Below are 13,591 nucleotides of genomic sequence, written 5' to 3'. Positions count from 1 at the left end.
AAATAATAAAGATATATGTTAGTTCAAAATGTTAAGAATATTCTTTTGAACAACATTTTCAATAATTTTAAGGAGATATGAGGAGCATGCTAACTTAAGAAGTATCATTCTGAACAATTTTATGAACACAACTTGAACACTTGCTTTCTTTCTGGCTTATTATGTGACAAATGTAACTTCGTGAAGTTTTAGGACGTTTTTCATGTTTTTTAAAACTGGGCTTTATTCTGGTTTGTTTTCCTTTTTTGTTTTATTCCGTTGTTTCCATTTTTTTTTCTGTTATGTCAAATGTGTGAACCTTTTAAAATAAAAAAATCATGAATTAGTTCTCAAAAATTTCAATCCTTGTCAATTTCTCGAGCTTATTTTTCAACTTTTTTGGTGGACTTTTTTGGAAAACTTTCAACATGAATATTTTTTCAGCATCAATGAACTTATTTGAAATCTACGAACCCTTGGGCCGACCCAATAGGTGCCTGACCGGAGTGATGAGATCACCCATCAGGGTGGTCGTGTGGTAAAAATTGAAATTTCCATTTTTACCATTTGTTTTTTATTTTGGTTAGCAAACCTAAAACTCAAAAATGTCAACCCAATACAACAAATCGATATCTCGTTAACCAACTGATTTCGTTTGGTTTTCGGTTTATAATGAAAATCTTTTCTAGAGCACACGTACAAGCTACGACACAACTACTAGCGCTTCCCTCGTGCCGTTCTCTAATATCCATGACCACCTTTATGCTCTGAGGTAGACCCGGTCATGGACAACCCGGCCCGCCGGCCCGAACCTGAAGCCCGACATTCGGGCCGGGCTCGGGCTTCATTTTCTGACCCGAAGCCCGGCCCAAAAGCCCAAAATATGTATAAAAACATATTTTATTCAAAATATAGGTATAATGAATTAATATAATATCTCGAAAATGATTAATTTAATTAAAAAAATGTCACTGTTCATGTACTTCGGGCCGGGCTGGGCCGGGCCAGGCTCGGGCTTGGGATTTTATCTTCGGGCTTTGTCAAGCCCGGCCCGAACCCGACCCGGCACGACGTTTGCCCAGGTTTACTCTGAGGATATCTACGCAATGTGGTACTAAATAAATAAGACGTTTGCCACTGCATGCTCTGTCTGTCCATAGAAGTACTAATAGTTGCCCTTGGGCCTTGCAACTAAGTGGACAACGAAAACCTCACAATAGTTTAATTGGTTTAGCTCTCACATCCAAAACAATAAGGTGTGCATCATGGCCGCCCTCTCGCGCAATCCACGTCGTCTGCGCCTGCCCAATAGCTCACGTCGCCTGGTGGGCAGCCGGGTTGGTTGGATGAAGGTGTGACCAGCCTCTGGCTCGTCCTGATCAGCGCAGCGCTGGGATCGACGATTTTACTGTGCCAGAAAAAAAAACAAGAGATAAACGCAGCGACCCCTTGTTGTTTCCTTCCCAACGAAGGCAGGCGTACGTCTTCGTCTCCTCTCCCCCACACGCCGCCTCCTCCTCTCCCTAGCGTCGCCAGCCGCACCCGCCGCCTCCTCTTCCTCTCTCTGCTTCCTTGCCCACCTCCTCTTCCTCTAGGACACGAGCGGCGGTGGCAGCGGATCTGCGAGAAACATTGGAAGGCAGGAGGTGGGACGGAGCAGATTGGCGGCGGGAAGCTCCGGAAGCAGCATGAGGCAGAGCGGATTCGTGCGGCAACACGTCGTGGAAGGAGACGGGACGACTCGCCTCCTCGTCATAATCGCAACTCCCGTCCGTCCTCGCCGCGTCTCCGTCGCCGTCTCCTCTCCACGGCGATGAGCAGCATCCACGAGAGGAGCGTAAGGCCCGTTGTAGCCGATGTGCGTCGTGGTTCCGGATCGGCGCAGGTCGCCACCGTGGGAGAGGCGCATCGTGCTTCTGGATCGGCAGGTCGCCGCCGTGGGAGAGCAAGGGTGGCCTGGTCTTCTGGTGCTTGTGGATGAGCAGGGGGCGGCTGATAAGGTGGCGGTGGTAGGAGAAGGAGGAGGTCCTTGTCCTCCGCCATCAAATCGAGTAGGAGGAGGAGGTCTCGTCATCCACCACAACCGTCAGGTTTGTAGTCATCACCTAGGTCCAGCTATCGGGTTTGGCTTTTTTCCCCTGTTGCTTTATTCCTATTTTTTCTGTGGTGCTCGACTTTCCCCCTGTGGGACGTGCTGGGACTAGATCCAGCGGGGAGGAGATCCTTTAGGCATTTGATTACTGTGGATTCCCACACATCTTGCAGGACATTGTTTTTCACCCACACATATGCTTTGATTCTTTGATTTCTGAATCAGTGCCGAACAGTGACCTGCCATTCTATAATACAGTAGTAACCAAAGATATATTGTTCGATGACACACTGATCTTTCTTTGTTAGTTGTTACAAATAAATGTATTGTGGACAATTAGCTCTGAGGTATAAACCAATCACACTTTCCAGGAAGAACATTATTAAAATCTACATTCTCTTAGGCAGATGTAGCTTAACACCTTCAAATTATTGATGTGGTGTCACTTTTCTTTAGGTGATGGATCATCCTGATAACCAGGTTGAGTGCATCAGCTACTGCCATGGCAATGGATTTAACGAATGCAAACTAACAAGGCACATCATCTAACCGGTATAAACTTATCAATGTTTTTTACATTTTCATGCAGTTTTCCTTGACGATTAATTATAGATGAGATCTTAGTAGAAAGAATATAGATGTGAGATTCACTGCAAATGTAAGCCTTGGAGTTTCAGATTCACCTTGAAGCATTCCTGAGATTGAAGATAGGCTTTGTTGGTACCTCAGTTTAGAGAACTAGAGTTATGCTGGTACATGTTTCGGTATAGAAACTATTTGTGTTTGTGATCAACTCATAGATACTTTTTAGATTTTTATGGTTCCTAAATATACGACAGTCTTTGATTCATTTTTGTCCAAGAAGAAGTATGTATCCTATTTATAGGGATTCATGTTGGAGGATATCACCAGTCCCACTGTTTTTGCCGTTTCGTATGATGATTTCCGCAGATCTGTGGGTTTCTCATGTGTGCATTTTCCCTTGATTCTTGTAGCCACCAAGGCCATGGACAGGGACCTGTGTGTTCATTTGAAGGTGAGCTCCCGGGTCTAATCCCGACAACCCTTTGCAGCGGATTTTGCAGTGAATGGCTTGCTCGTAGATTTTGGAACCTTATCGTCAAAAAGATTAGTTGTTCTTCCATGTGGTGCACATTTAACTGTTGTAGTCTTAACTTTACTGCTTTAGTTCTTGTATAGGTCTTGGGCAATAAGCATAAGGGTAATAGTTAAAGATTTGTTGGAAGCACAAACTAACCTATTTAGCTGCAGCCACGAATTCACATAATCCTATTGTTTGCTATGTAAGGAACTTGCTGGTGCTTGATAGGTTCAATTCTTTGAATGTACTACCTGGTACTGTTTTTTCAGTGATTAATGCACCTAAGCAGGATGTTGTATCTTATATAAATAGTATCCTGTAGACTTTGGAAACTTTAACCATCTAAAGTTGAAAATAATTGCAGCTTCTGTGGTAGTTAGCAGTGTGTATCAGTTTTTCTGGGTGCAAATATTTGTCCTGACGTGTACAAATATAGATACTCCTATTTATTTGTATTGAGCTTAGTTGCATTTATAGTGCTGGAGCTTCTTTTGTTTGCATCAGTAGTGAATCCTGTGTTTCGTGCAGTTCATACAAGATACTAAGTATTTTTCAGTTTTACCTCATTCCTTCTTATTAAACCACAACAGTACTATGAACTTGCACGTACCAATGCTTCATATTGTTGTACTCTGAATCTGACGAACTAACATCATGTAGTACAGACAAGAAAGTGAAAGGGGCGCTTACCTACCTGGCACCGCCGAGCTTTCACCACCAATGGAGGTGATTGTCTGCTCTCGGTTTCATGGTGCCAATGGAGGTGATTGTCGCTGCAATGAAATTCTTTCTACTGAGCGACCTTCTTGTTGTTCCTCTTCCTTCTGACATAATGTGACCCGTTCTTGCAGGTGGGTGTGAAGTGAGCACACAGTTGTTCATCGTTGCTGGATAGGTTCTTCCTGGTCGTCTTCTTTTGTTGAGGCCTGACGTTACAATCGCGTTAAGGTATGTCTCCTGATGCGAACATCTATGGTTGTGGTTTCTTGTTCTTGTTCGTTTGGTTGGTTTTATTGTGTGCATGAGTTAGCGCCCGTCAGGTGCTCGTGCTTATGTCATAGGAGCAATGATTCATAATTCAGGGAAACCCATCTGGATGTTCCATAGATATTCGGTCAAAGATCAACTAATATGAGTTCATAAATTAGAGGCAAAGAAATGCTTATCACTCATTTTTCGAACAGATACTAACAAAACATTGGTAAGGTGAATGAATTATAACCTTGGAGGTGAATAATAAAAAGAAAGGAAAACGTGAGGGGTGAATAAATAAAGGTGTTTGTATGCAAATTTCACTGTCCATGTGCTTCCTTGGTGTGCCTTTGTCACATTGGCAGTACCAAGTCACTTCAAAGCACCGTGACGTGGCAAAGAACTTAATCAGGATTTATGCGAAACCATATGCTAGGGAACAATGATCAATTTGATTCGATTAATAAGTTTAGTTACCCAAGATCATATTTACTCTGTTAGTAATATAATAGATTCCAGATTCTGGTTATGCATGCCTTCCCTTCCATTCCATTTGGAACCTGCTCTCTCTCCCTCTCCACATCCCACTCCCACTACAAAACATGCATCGGAAAACACATAAAGAATAATGAAGTAGTTTTTCACACGATATGAGAACAGGTTTGTTGTATTCAGTGTAGTTGTTAACTTGTGGTCCATAGGAAAAAAGGAAAATAGCTTCAGGTTTTAATCGCTCCAAATTCAGTGTTTAACTGCCTCAAATTCTTAGGTAACTGTCGGTTTTTACTTTTTAGCACACTTTTTCAGGTTTTTAACTTTTGCAAAATATAATATTAACTGCTACAGAACCAATTTGGAACTTCCTATTTCAATGCATAACTTCTGAGACTAACAGAGACACAAAAAATGTGGATTGAAGAGAAGGGGGCCGGGGCCAAATCGTGGCCCTCTTGGTTCAATCTGAACGGCAGGAGCGCGGCATCTCCTAGGCTTTCGCGTCTTGCGCTTGTATCCCTGTTGCCGCCAGTCGCAAGGAAGACGACGAGGTCTCCCCCGCCCTCCTCCACTAGAGACAGCTCATCGGCGGAGGAGGCGAGCGTCTTTGTTTGTTCAGTATTGTGTTGAGTCCCCAAGGGAACATGGTGCTGTATAAACAATATTGGAAAGCACATGGGTGTTGAGATTTAGGATTTGTTGGTTTCAGTTCGTTTCAAGTTTTACTCCTGAAAACTTTGAGATTAGTTTGTCTGCTGAGAACGATATAGGGTTAGTATAAAGTACGGAGATACATCTAATAAAAAGTCTGGGGATCATATTTTGTCTTTGCTATGTCACCAGCACCAGACGTTCAAGTTTTTCTTTTTGTTGCTGAAATGCGTTATTTTTCTTTTTTCTAAGGATGTGTCCAATGTGGCGCTACTTGCCTATCATAAATCGTGAGTTTTGTTGGCATTGCTGGTTCATGAAGAGTTTGACGCCACTCGACATTTTCACCTCAAAAATAAAAAGTTCTGAAGCCTACCAATTCTCCTACCGAGGATACTCCTGTCGACAGTCGATCGACAATATGAGGTAACTGAATGAAATGCAAATAAACAGCTGACTTTGGTATAATTGATTGCATCCATGATCCACATGTCAGATGCCCTTATACTTTCCCATGCTTTTAAATCACTTGCTGAAAATTGTGAGTTAATATTGCCATGCTTGTTCTCAAGCTATGACTATTGCACTAAAAACTTAAGTAGATGCTTGTTATTCTTCGATTAGGAAATTTTTGGAGGAGCTGGTCATGACTTAGAAACAAAACTCCCCTGAGAAGGCATCGCTAGGTACAGACCTTACAGAATATGCAAGCAAGCAATGGCATTACCTTTGCATGCATGTTGTCATTCTGCTGTTAATCTAACGAGCAACAATAATGTGTATAGTCACATGAACTCGAGTGACCCTGCCAAGGATCGTGCTGCTGCACATAATCACTCTATTGCTCGACGACGCAGCAGAGTATCGGCGCGAATTGCTCTTCTCCAGGGTGTGTACATTCAAGAAATGCTCTGCACATAATTTCTATTTTTTCTTCCATTCAACTATTAATGGAGCCAATGGTGAAAGGTGCAAAGCATTTTTCATAGGTAATTTCCCTCGGAAATCTTGCTCGCCAGTCTCGTCTTTTTCCTTCAGGTTGGTCGTTTGTCTTTAAGTGGCAAGGTGAGCTAATTTACTTTGTTCAATCTAGGGTCAAGATCCATCTCCCCTTCGCCATTATTCACTTTCTATGCAATTATTCCATTGATCCATAAGTTTGGCATCCTCTGTTTGAACATTTAGCTTGCTTTTGCTGCCAATTACAAATTGTTTGCATCTGAACACACTAGCCCATTTCACCAAGGAAATTCCATTACTATGCTAAAGTAAACCTGTTATCAATTGCATTTTTAACCAAACTTATTACTGCTTACTATACTTAGTTTCTACTGATTTTCACTAAGAAATATTGGAGGCTAGGTAGTTGAATTAAAAATCGGTCCTATAAGCCCTATGTAGTTCCCATTCACTTTATAAAGGTAGACGAAGCACGCACGAACCAATAGCTACTACATGATGCAGCTGCTCAATGCCCAATCCAATTTTGCTGCATCACAAACCTTTAAAAAGACACTTCATCGTTTAATCCGCATTTTTTTCGACTTGGTACATCCGTAAAATGATTGACTCCGGACTTCTTAAGCAGGCTATAGGAAGAGGATTTAGAGATCCTTCTTCGCAAAATCAGGAAATCTAAGGGAGATTGTTGTAAAGGCACCTAGCTATTTCAGTATTCTCTAATAGTCGGTTCGGTGTCCTATTGTTTAGTTAGTTTTGTGAACCCGCAGAAAAGCAGTACTTCTTGTTTATGGAAACAGAATAATGTTATGATCATCCAGAAGTTCCTTTGGAGTTTCCATGATCAAATTAACTTATAAAACATTTTTTGTTATGCACTATTCATGTTTTTTGGAAAACAGAATAATATTATGAGTATCCAAAAGTCCCTTTGGAGTTTCATGATCAAATGAACTTCAAACTTTCTTTCATTATGCACCCTCATGTTTTTTTGTTCAGTACATATAAGGTCTTGCCGAATAATTTCCAAAACTTCACCAAGCAATTGTTTTTTTAGGATTAGGTGTGGGAAATAGGACCTCAGCTGGTAGGCCATTCTATGTGTGTACCAATTCTGGTAATACTATTTATTATGTTCTCTTTATTGCTAATGATGAACACCCTTCTAGTATGACAACCTTAAATTTCGTCAATGTTTGGTGATTTTTTGGTATTTCATTGCAGGAGACACAGTGCAGAGTCGCCATATCTAACTTTTACTTTGACATTGCTGGGTGTTCGTCTTCTACGTATTTGGTTTATGCTCTATTGTCTACTTACCAACAAGAAGATGAGTTGAATGTTTCACCTTGGCAAAGTCGTGCATCTGTCAGCGTTTTGGTTCTTCTGGATCTTAAATTGTTAAATGGTTCTGCTGTGATATACTACTATACTTGTTCAACCAGGGGGCACTAATTTATCTTCCAGTAGATTAATAAAATTTTATTTAGAAGGTCTCTTATCTGATTGTCAAATTAGATCCTTGCAACTAAACTGTTGAACTTGCTTGCCATCTCTTTGTTTACCGCATCTAACCTTGAAGCCATGTTGTACTTCTGAACTATTGCATTACACATGATTTGGTGGTTCATCTTAGTTTACCATGAAAAACTTTAGAGCATGCACATGATTTTCTAACCAGGAACTTTTCCCAACTTGAGTATTGAAACTTGAACTAAGATTTTGTTCATAAATTGGAAATAAGGAGGAATTAACCAATCATGTTTGTAATTACCACTATGCAAAATAATGTAAAAATCTACATGCCGTATAACACAAGTGCGTCGAAGAAATGGAGCCAAATAAATTCATTTTCCCAGCACCAAGATGCTCATGTCAGCTTCTAAGCCTGGTATATTTTATGCATGTGCACTGCGTGCAATGAGATTTTGTTGTTGTATCATTTGTGTTGCATGTCTTCTCACCAAACTAAACCTCTTGTCATACAGACACGTTAACAAATACGACAACCAGATTAGTGCGCACAATCCCGCCTCAAGAGGCGCCACCAGGTGGCGCCCCAACAACTAGTGGTGAACAAAGCATGCACTGGGTCCTTCGTATCCTGCATGGTTGGACACGCGCGCATGATTAAGCCTTTGGTGTTGGGTGACACGCATGAGGGAGCCTCGTACTGGATGCTTGGATTTCAGTTTTTTCTTTCAGTTATACGGTTTAATACCAAACCTGATTTGAATTCGGTTATTACAAAGAAAAAAACCTGATTTTTGGACATTCTTGAAATGATCCCAATTTTCAAGCATGTGGCTATGTCCAAGGTAGGCATCCATGTTAGGTTTGAATCATTTTCGATACTGTACGCAAGTTTTGACACGTCCAACCATTTATTTATCTTTTTTGACCGAGAAGACTCTGAAAAATCCAAAACTTGTCGAAAACCTAAGAAACTTGGCGTGGTGCCTTGAATTTTCATACAAGGCTATGAAAAAAATTGGTCGTGTCAAGGATGTTGAGAAATAACGTGTTCTCAGATGGACCCTTTTGGCCTACCCGGACACCTCCATTGAACCAGTCCATTTTTTGACATTCTTAAAATGACTTCAACTTTTGCAAACAGGTGGGCATGACCATGGTAGGCATTAATGCCAGGTTTGAATGATTTACGACACGTACGTAAGTTGCAACACATCCGACCATTTTGTTGTGATTAGTTAGCGCATATTAATTAGAGGGAAATCTCCCCTTGTCCTGCGACATGCAGGCGTCTTGTAGCAACCGACACATCTCTTTTCCCCTCTCCTCTAACCGTTGCATCGGTTCCAATCATCGCGTCTTGTGCGATGCGTCTCTTCCAAACATATATAAGCTGTACTATTTCTATCAATCAATACAAATTGATCTTTTCATTCAAACAAGTTATCACGCACGCTTTGCCGAGAGCACACGAAGGCCTCGCCAACGTTCTCTACGGTGACAATCCGATGGAAGAGGAATTATGCGTCGTGGATAGTGCAACCACAAACTTCATACTGAGGGAGATGAAATATTTTCAAACTCTGAAAAAGATGAATGGAGATATTCTAACTATCGCTGGACGCGATACGATAATCGTTGGCACTGGACGTGCCATATTTACCCTCCCAGGTGGTACACAAGTGACAATTGAGGATGCTTTGTTGTATCCCGACTCATCACGTACCCTGATCAGTTATCGAGATATCCGTAAAAATGGCTTTCACATTGAAACTCATGAAGACAACAAAGAGGAGTATCTACTCTTCACCAAAGATCACGGATATGGCAAGCAGGTACATGAAAAAATTCCTTCTCTATCGTCAGGTTTGTACTATACGTACATCAAACCCGTAGAACATGTTGCATACAAAGTAATTTTTCAAAATGTTGACGCATTTCAAACCTGGCATGATCGCCTAGGCCATCCCGGGATCGGGATGATGAGAAAAATTACTAGCAATTCCATTGGTCATAATTTGCTTGAGTCAAAATTTCCTCAATCTTCAGACTTTGTGTGCACATCTTGTGCCACGGGAAAGCTAATTTTGAGACCCTCTCACCTCAAAATACAAGCTGAACCACTTCAGTTTCTTGAACGTATTCAAGGAGACATTTGTGGTCCCATCCAATCTGGACCTTTCCGGTACTTCATGGTTCTAATTGATGCATCTACACGATGGTCACACATGTGTCTTCTGTCCACACGAAACCATGCATTTGCCAAGATAATGAGGCAAGTCATTAAGTTACAAGCCCATTATCCAGAAAGTTGAATTAAGACAATTCGCATGGACAACGCTGCAGAATTCTCCTCACGTGCTTTCAATGATTATTGCATGGCCCTGGGGATTGAAGTTCAGCATTCCGTTCCATATGTCCATACACAAAATGGTTTGGCTGAATCATTGATTAAAAGGATCAAACTCATTGCAAGACCTTTGTTAATGAATTGCGGCTTGCCAACCTCTTGTTGGGGTCATGCGGTTCTACATGCTGCTGACTTGATACAATTGAGGCCTACTGCATATCACAGTACTTCCCCTCTGCAATTAGTACGTGGAAATCCTCCTAGCATTTCCCATCTGCGTAAGTTCGGATGTGCTGCATACATCCCGATCTCACCACCACAGCGGACATCCATGGGCCCACATAGGAAATTGGGGATCTATGTGGGGTACAAATCACCGTCGATTATTAAGTACCTGGAACCCCTTACTGGGACCTGTTCACAGCCCGTCACGCTGATTGTATATTTAATGAGGAACACTTTCCGGCATTAGGGGGAGACTTCAAGTACCAGAAAGAATGCCCGGAAATTGATTGGAATGCTCAAGCCATTTCGTCCTCTGATCCACGTACACAAGAGACCGAACTCCAAGTTCGAAAAATCATTAATTTGCAACATCTTGCAAATAACCTGCCAGATTCATTTGCTGATCTAAAAGGTGTTACAAAGTCCTTAAACCCGGCCAGAAATGCGCCCGAAAGAGTGGAGGTACCAATAAAAACCACTCAACTCCCTGTTCCTAAAAAGAGGGGGAGTAGTACGGCCTCTGACCTAGAACAAGCTTCCAGCAAGCAACAAAGGAAATCGAGGAGAAAAACCTCGGAGTCAGTAAATGCAAGTCAGCTCAACGTTGACAAACACCTTATGGGTAGTATACACCCAGTGGAAGGCCAACCTCCACAACCCAGCTTCAGTTTGCACACACTGGCTGGGCCATCGGAACACCCAGACTCACGCGTATTGGGAAATCATGAAGAGTCACTAGGAGTGCAGGAAATTTCCATCAACTACATCGATTCTGGAGAATCTTTTGATCGTAAGTCTACGATTGTCGACATTTATTTTGCTGAAAAAATTGCAGATATCCTTCTCACTGATCATGATCCAAAGACCATCGTTGAGTGCCAAAAGCGCTCCGACTGGCCTAAATGGAAGGACGCAATACAAGCAGAAATTGCCTCGCTTAACAAAAGAAAGGTATTCACTGAAGCAATACTGACACCTCCCAATGTTTTCCCCGTCGGATACAAATGGGTTTTTCTCCGGAAACGGAATGAGAACAATGAGGTGGTGAGATACAAAGCAAGGCTCGTAGCACAAGGGTTCACGCAGAGACCCGGCATTGATTTCAATGAGACATATTCTCCTGTAATGAGTGGAACCACTTTCCGATATCTTATATCTTTGGCAGTGCAAAACCGTCTATCTATGCAGTTGATGGATGCCGTGACCGCATATCTTTACGGGTCACTAGATTCGGACATGTATATGAAGGTTCCTGACGGAATATCTATCCCGAATACAAGCGCAAAACGCAACATGTATTGTGTAAAACTTAATAAGTCAATATATGGCTTAAGACAGTCGGGACGGATGTGGTACAACCGACTTAGTGAGTTCCTTCTACAAAAAGGCTACTCCAATAGTAGTGATTGCCCATGTGTCTTTATCAAAAAGTCCTCTACAGGATTTTGCATCATTTCAGTGTACGTCAATGACCTCAACATCATTGGCAACATACATGACATTGATGAAGCACGCAATCACCTAAAGATGGAATTTGAGATGAAGGATTTGGGTAAAACCAAATTTTGCTTAGGTATTCAATTTGAGCACCTTCCCTCGGGAATCATGGTATACCAAGATGCTTATATCCAGAAAATATTGGAGAAATTCAATATGGACAAATCCTACCCATCTAAAACTCCCATGGTGGTTCGCTCTCTAGACGTAGAGAAAGATCCGTTCAGGCCAAGGGACGATGGAGAAGAAATATTGGGACCTGAGGTTCCATATCTTAGTGCCGTTGGAGCGCTCACGTATCTTGCAAATTGCACGAGACTTGACCTCGCATTTGTAGTGAATCTACTTGCTAGACATAGCGCAGCTTCCACCAAACGCCATTGGTCCGGAGTTAAGAATATCTTTCGATATCTCCAAGGCACAAAGGATCTTGGCCTATTCTTTCAGTTTCGGAGAAATCAGGACTCTGATATGATTGGATACGTCGATGCTGGCTATTTATCTGATCCCCATAATGCCAGATCGCAGTCCGGCTTTGTGTTCCTACATGGTGGAACTGCCATATCATGGAAGTCTTCTAAACAGACTCTGGTGGCAACATCTACCAATCATTCTGAAATAATTTCATTATTTGAGGCATCACGCGAATGTGTGTGGCTTCGCAGAATGATAAACCACATACAAAAGTCATGTGGAATTGGTTCTATAGAATCACCTACCATTATCTACGAAGATAATGCGGCTTGTGTTGCACAGATGCAAACAGGATACATCAAGAGTAATATCACTAAGCATATTTCGCCTAAGTGGTTTTCCCCCCATGTTCTTCAGAAAAAGGGAGAAATAAACATCTTGCAAATTAAATCATGTGAAAATCTTGCTGATTTATTTACCAAGTCTCTACCAAATTCTACATTTCAGAAATATGTTCATGGAATTGGTATGCGACGACTTCGGGACTTGCAAGAATCAGGGGGAGTGTCTCCCTGAACTGTACCTGTTTGAAGTATCATATTACTTTTCTTTCTCTCTGTGAGTTTTATGTTTCAGGTTCTCATCAAGTATATTAATGAAGAATCACCGGAGAAGAATCCTTTTGAGATGATGATGCAACCTGGACAATCTTTCAAGATGACGATTCTACCTGATGATTATATGATGATTCTATATGGACAAGTGTAGATTAGGGGGAGTGTTGTGATTAGTTAGCGCTATTAATTAGAGGGAAATCTCCCTTGTCCTGCGGCATGCAGGCGTCTTGTAGCAACCGACACATCTCTTTTCCCCTCTCCTCTAACCGTTGCATCGGTTCCAACCATCGCGTCTTGTGCGATGCGTCTCTTCCAAACATATATAAGCTGTACTATTTCTATCAATCAATACAAGTTGATCTTTTCATTCAAACACATTTATTAGCCGGGGGGAGAGGGGGGGGGGGTTGTACCGAGAAAAACTCTAGAAAAATGTAAAACTCGTCGAAAATTCAAGCAACCAGGCATGGTGCATTTAATTAGTCATACAAGGGCATGAAAAAATCAGGGCCATTCAAGGATATTAGGAAACAATATGTTCTCAGGCGGACCCTTCTGTCCTACCCGGACACCATCCGTTGAATATGGTTTTTTGGACATCCTAGAAATGAACCTAACTTTTACAAGCAGGTGGGCATGCCCATGTGAGGCATCCATGCCAGATTTGAACGATTTTTGACACCATATGCAATTCGCGACACCTCCGGCCATTTATCAGCTTTTTTGACCGAGAAAACTCCAGAAATGGCAAAACTTGTCGAAAC

The 13,591-nt window shown here is 41.8% G+C and overlaps 1 long non-coding RNA gene across 12 annotated transcripts; it reads left to right on the top strand.

Annotated features, from left to right (window-relative positions):
- Positions 1–1,199: 1,199 nt before the first annotated feature.
- Positions 1,200–8,710, top strand: LOC125507834 (uncharacterized). Of its 12 annotated transcripts, none has more exons than XR_015603963.1 (10): positions 1,210–2,069; positions 2,528–2,623; positions 3,067–3,107; positions 3,839–3,936; positions 4,025–4,121; positions 5,544–5,717; positions 5,916–5,977; positions 6,077–6,356; positions 7,309–7,368; positions 7,476–8,710. It is a non-coding gene; the product is annotated as an uncharacterized LOC125507834 (long non-coding RNA). The 12 variants fall into 12 exon arrangements; XR_015603965.1 differs by having other exon boundaries at positions 1,214–2,069; positions 6,077–6,180; positions 6,281–6,356; positions 7,309–8,710; XR_015603964.1 differs by having other exon boundaries at positions 1,214–2,069; positions 6,077–6,280.
- Positions 8,711–13,591: the final 4,881 nt, after the last annotated feature.

Source organism: Triticum urartu, chromosome 5A (genome assembly GCF_056163025.1).
Source record: "Triticum urartu cultivar PI428250 chromosome 5A, HENAU_Tu73, whole genome shotgun sequence".
Classification (NCBI taxonomy): Eukaryota; Viridiplantae; Streptophyta; class Magnoliopsida; order Poales; family Poaceae; genus Triticum; species Triticum urartu.
The sequence above is the reverse complement of the archived record's forward strand: the minus strand, read 5'-3'. Positions and strand labels throughout refer to the sequence as shown.